Source organism: Ranitomeya imitator, chromosome 4 (genome assembly GCF_032444005.1).
Source record: "Ranitomeya imitator isolate aRanImi1 chromosome 4, aRanImi1.pri, whole genome shotgun sequence".
In the NCBI taxonomy this organism is placed as follows: Eukaryota; Metazoa; Chordata; class Amphibia; order Anura; family Dendrobatidae; genus Ranitomeya; species Ranitomeya imitator.
Window position 1 is genome coordinate 681,237,739 of NC_091285.1, and position 6,610 is coordinate 681,244,348.

The following is a 6,610-nucleotide window of genomic DNA, read 5'->3' on the forward strand; positions in this document are numbered from 1 at the left end:
GGCACAGGACCACGGTACCGCACCTAAAGCACGAGCAAGTAGTCAGCGAACTCAACCCCAACTGGGATTGAAGTCTGATTAGACCCTTGCTGGCGCAACACCGAAACTGGGTGTGAAATGAAACAGAAGAGCATGCAGTGCCGCACTGACGAACGCCACTAACCACCCAGGCTTGGGTAAGGAAAGCACAGAGGAAGTGCACGGCGCCGTACTGGCGGTCACAGCAACTGGACGCTATAATGTGTGACTAGTGCTGTAGGATAAGTCGGGCGCTAGGTAGCAGCCATACACCTTCCGCGAACAGTCATACTATAGGGTAGGGGTATCCAAGGACGACTTGCACTCACAACATACACACATTAGCAATTGTTTGACAATACTAGCACATGGCCGTGCGGTCATGCGCAGTTTATATAGCAGCAGCACAGGAAGTGGCCACAGCACCTTTGCCCCTCCAGGACCTGCCAAGAGGACCAATGGAATGTGCTGCAGAGCCTGAGCACATGACCCTCGATCTCCAACGGGAAACCTTACGCTGGGCATGCTCAGTACGTGCAGACAAAGACTTAGTCCCAGAGAAGTCCGCTCGCTGCTGACCAGCACAGACTTTAATAGCTGAGACTGGAGAAGCAGCAGTAACTCTCAGAATAGAGTGAGAATGAGCAAGACGCTGGGACCGACGTCCTTGCTGAGCAGACTCCACTGCGGCTGGACAAGAATGGGAGACCGCAGCGGAGGTGGCTCGAGATTCCCGCTGTGCAGAAGCGGGAACTCGACCCCTAACAAAGGGTAAAAGAGTTTTATATATCTTGTTGGGTTTCTAAGATAGACAAGAGATCAGGAAATACTAGGATAGTATTGGTTGAAGTTGGACTTTAATAATGAAGAGATGAAAGATTGTTCTGCAGAACAAAGACAACCTTCTTTTGTTGTCTCCTCCCTTGATCTTTCCTATACACTTCCCAAATTAACTCCTCAAAGTGAAGAACGATACACAAATGTTGATTGTAGAATTATTGTGTAAATGAGGGACTTCAACAGAACCTTTGATGATGGCATTTCTGCGGACACAGTTTCTATGTATTCTGCACATCACATAATGTTCTAGAGCATAAACTGGATATTAGACTAAACAACTTACTTGTAGAAGAATTATACTGATATATCATTCTTATATAAAAGTATTTTATAATATATGAATAGAAAGATAGATGTGTGATAATAGATAGATATATGATAGATAATAGACAGATAAATAATAGATAGATAACAAATAGATAGATAGATAATAAGTAGATAGTGGGGAGGATGGTTTTTAACAGGGAGAAATGCAAAGTACTACATCTGGGCAATAAAAATGAAAAAAGCATATACAGAATGGCAGGAATTGGGCTAAGCAACAGCACATGTGAAAAAGACTTGGGTATACTAATAGATCATAAACTAAACATGAGTCAACATTGTGATGCAGCAGCAAAAAGGCAAATCCAATTCTGGGATGTAATAACAGAAGCATACAGTCTAGAATAGATCACTCAAAGTCATTATTGCCCTCTACTCCTCTTTGGTCAGACTTCACCTGGAAAACTATGTCCAGTTTTGGGCACCACATTTAGAAAAAGACATCAACAAACTGGAGCAAGTTCAGAGAAGAGCGACCAGAATGGTGACCGGTCTGCAAACCATGTCCTATGAGGAACAGTTACAGGATTTGGGAATGTTTAGCTTGCAAAAAAGAAGACTAAGAGGAGACTTAATAGCTGTCTACAAATATCTCAAGGGCTGTCACATTGTAGAAGGATCATCTTTATTCTCATTTGCACAAGGAAAGACTAGAAGCAATGGGATGAAACTGAATGGGAGGAGACACAGATTAGATATTAGAAAAAACTTTTTGACAGTGAGGGTGATCAATGAGTGGAACAGGCTGCCACGAGAGGTGGTGAGTTCTCCTTCAATGGAAGTCTTCATATAGATAGATGTACAGATAGATAGGTAGATAGATAACAGATAGATAATAGATATAAAATAATAGATGATAGATAATAGATAACAGATGGATAATATATAGATAGATAATAGATAGATCTATAGATAATAGATAGATAATAGAGATAAAAATGAAGGCACCTCCCAAAATAGAAAATTAGAAACCTCTAATAGCTGATAGTGATGCCAACATTTCTATACTGCAGCAAAGTGAAGGACAGCATCCAATCCAGGTGAAGTATAAAAAGTCCTTTATTGTGCCAAATGGCTTTTTATACTTCACCTGGATTGGATGCTGTCCTTCACTTTGCTGCGGTATTTACTCTTCCATTTGGGTCCAGTGGAACTAGGACGGGCATCCCTATATCAGTTGTGCTGTCGGCTATTTTCTAATATTTGGGCAACATTTCTATACACTTAAGGGGAATGTGTCACCTCATTTTTCGCATATAAGCTGCGGCCACCGCCATCAGGGGCTTATCTACAGCATTCTGTAATGCTGTAAATAAGCCCCCGATGTAAAGATGGGCGTCGCAGGTCAGGGTCCGACGCCTCCCATCTTCATGCGATGACGTCCTGTCAGAGTAAAGTGCGCAGGCGCTGGGAAAACTCAGAGAGGCTCAGGAGCCACGACATGAAGCAAGGAGGGTGATGACATCGTATGAAGATGGAAGGTGCTGGACCCGGACCTGCGACGCTTATCGGACCCGGACCACACTGGACCGCCCCTGGGTGAGTATAATCTAACTTGTTTTTCTTATCTTTCAGGTTACATCGGCGGCTTATCTACAGCATTACAGAATGCTGTACACTAGCCCCTAATGGCGGTGTTCCCTCAGCTTATATGCGAAAAATGCGGTGACAGATTCCCTTTAAGGACCTCTCTCAAGCCAGACTTTTTTACAATTTCACCAAAACATTGCCATCACTGTCAACTATTACATTTTTCTAATGTTCTATTTTGGGAGCTGCCTTAATTTTTGTCTGTATATTGGAGGATTGGTTTATGCCTAGGAGGCTCTGCGCCCGACTCCTTTTTTGATGGTGGTGCCTTGATTTTTTTCTAGATATTGTACATTACACAGAAAGATCTATCCCATTACATTGTGACTGCAGACATTTTTTCGTTGTGGGTAGGAGGTATGCTAATTCTACGTATCCGTGGGCGCCCTGCTTTGATGTCTTTGACAGCAGAAAGTTCTGGCAGCTTATTACAGTCCCACCTGCTGATAATGCGTCTGCCAAGGCCTCCTCTCTCACTGATGTCACACATTTGTGTATTGGGGGCGTCATTATTCATCAGGTGGTCTTTCATTGTAAGGTAATGGCCATTAGTATTCTATAGACTGGAGGGAGTTTGGCCAGCTGGCGAGGAGCGGAGATATCTGCAGGTAGCACTGCCAGGCTTTCCGCACTAATCTAAGGCCATTCATTAACCCCTTCATGACCGGGGGATTTTTCGTTTTTCCGTGTTCGTTTTTCGCTCCCCTCCTTCCCAGAGCCATACATTTTTTATTTTTCCGTCAATTTGGCCATGTGAGGGCTTATTTTTTGCGGGACGAGTTGTACTTTTGAACGACATCATTGGTTTTAGCATGTCGTGTACTAGAAAACGGGAAAAAAATTCCAAGTGCGGTGAAATTGCAAAAAAAGTGCAATCCCACATTGGTTTTTTGTTTGGCTTTTTTGCTAGGTTCACTAAATGCTAAAAATGACCTGCCATTATGATTCTCCGGGTCATTACGAGTTCATAGACACCAAACATGACTAGGTTATTTTTTATCTAAGTGGTGAAAAAAAATTCCAAACTTTGCTAAAAAAAAAAAAAAAAAAAAAAAAAAAAATTGCGCCATTTTACGATACTCGTAGCGTCTCCATTTTTCATCATCTGGGGTCGGTTGAGGGCTTATTTTTTGCGTGCCGAGATGACGTTTTTAATGATAGCATTTCGGTGCAGATACGTTCTTTTGATCGCCCGTTATTGCATTTTAATGCAATGTCGCGGCGACCAAAGAAACGTAATTCTGGCGTTTCGAATTTTTTTCCCGCTACGCTGTTTAGCGATCAGGTTAATACTTTTTTTTAATTGATAGATCGGGCGATTCTGAGCGCGGCGATAGCAAATATGCGTAGATTTGATATTTTTTTCATTGATTTGTTTTGATTGGGGCGAAAGGGGGGTGATTTAAACTTTTATGTTTTTTTTATTTTTTTCACATTTTTTTAAACTTTTTTTTTTTAACTTTTGCCATGCTTCAATAGCCTCCATGGGAGGCTAGAAGCAGGCATAGCACGATCGGCTCTGCTACATAGCAGCGATCTGCTGATCGCTGCTATGTAGCAGAATTGCACGTGTGCTGTGTGCGCCGACCACAGGGTGGCGCTCACAGCGACGGGCAATCAGTAACCATAGAGGTCTCAAGGACCTCTATGGTTACCATTCACAAGCATCGCCGACCCCCGATCATGTGATGGGGGTCGGCGATGACGTCATTTCCGGGCCGCCCGGAAGCAGTAGTTAAATGCCGCTGACAGCGGCATTTAACTAGTTAATAGGTGCGGGCAGATCGCGATTCTGCCCGCGCCTATTACGGGCACATGTCAGCTGTTCAAAACAGCTTATATGTCCCGGCTTTGGTGCGGGCTCACTGCGGAGCCCTGCATCAAAGCAGGGGAGCCGGCATCGGACGGTATAGTACGTCCGATGCCGGTAAGGGGTTAATGGTGCACATCAATAATAACGCCATGAAAGAGCCACACCTATTACTGCTCACATACAGGAGAATGTGACATCACAGGACACTCCGGGAACAATATCCTGCCCACTACTTCTTTTTACTTTATTTTTAAAAACTTTACTTTGCAGTTTCAACTTTGTTAGTTTTTAGCCACCCTTGAGAATTTGACCCTTTGACTTGTACATTGCCCTATTTAGACGAAATAATGGCTTCCCATGAAGTCTAACCTACAAAACCCCCAGCTGCATTAGCAGCACATTGGCACCTCGCAGTTAGGCTGTGATGGCCGCCAGAATGGATCACTCGGCTCACTGAGGCCACTGGTTTTATTTATTTTTTTACAGAGTTTACTGAAGGGGTTAACTAGTCGAACAGTTTTATAGCACGGGTCTTTATGGAGGCAGAAATATCAAATATGTGCACTTTTTCTGTTTATTTTTTACATAAATAAATGCATTTATTGGAAAAATATTTGCTTCTATTTTTTTGTTTTTTATTTGGGGATTTTTAATATTTTTACACTTTTATTTTATTTTTTTTAAACTTTTTTACAGTGTCCCAGGATGGGACATCACTATACAGTATCATATCACTGATCAGATACTCTGCAATGCTTCAGAACTGCAGAGAATTGGAGCAGCGCCTGACAGGCAGGGAACGAGGCATCTCAGGTCCTGCTCTCAGCAGGCGCTAACAATCCACCTTCCCTGCAGGACCCTGCGGCCATCTTGGGGCCAGGTATCTCCATGGTGACCATCAGAACAACGTAATCGCATTGCGTTGTTCTGATGGGAGCTCTCAGGGAGCCCCCTCCCTGCGTGCGATCTCCTTGACGTCGCTGTCACTATTGACAGCAGCATCAGAGGGGTGAATGAGCCCACGGGATGGCAGTGCCTTACTGAATGTAGCTCCCGCAAAGCAGTATACGTACGGCGCATGTCAGAAAGGAGTTAATAAAGGTCGTAGCTGAGAAAGAAAAAATTAGTAAAAAAATTCTATGTTCTCTATATGTTTTATTATGGTTAAACATATAAGTTGTATTATTATTACACCTAATATCACTGTTATTATTATAATTTTTATTCTTAATTTCCAAATATATTACATTTTTTCATACCCGTTTTCTGGGCTCTGAGTCACCAGAACGATCCGGTCTCTACCAAATTCAGGTAATCTGTTCACTGCTGTAGTCTGTCTGCTTTCTATATCTACTATCACCTTTCTTTTCTTTTGTCCCTTTTTATGAACTTCATTTTCTTTATTATAGAATTTTTCTAGAGATGCCAGATGAAAGGGAATAGTGTTTCTATGAAATACCCCCCAAAAAATCCAAAATTATATTCAAGAATCAATAGACAAAATTATTTATTTTTTCAATTTTCATTTTTTTACATATTGGATATAAGATGAAAAAAATGTAACAATTTCTCAAAAATGTAATATTTAAAAATTAAAATATGGGTTAAATTATATTCAAGAAGCATTCAATAAAATGATTTTTACAAATGTAATTGCTTATTTCTTACATTTTAAAAAATGATTCATGTGAGCTGGACGATGTACAGATAAAAAAAACCTTTTTGCTTTTTTTCATAAGCGTAATATTGTAAAATTACAATATTATAAAATTAGAATGCAAAAAAAAAGTTTGCATTATGGAAAAAAAATTGTAAACAAAACTATTAATGTTTACAAATTGATTTTTTGCCATTTTGTTAAAAGAGGCAGAAAAATTTTAACTTTTTTCTATTCTAAAAAAAAATTGTAAGTCTAAAATATATCAATAAAAATATCAAATTATTCATGTTTGCAAATTTATTTTTTTGGCTTTTAGGGCAACCCCAAAATATGTATAAAAATTACAACAACTTTTTGTAATTCTA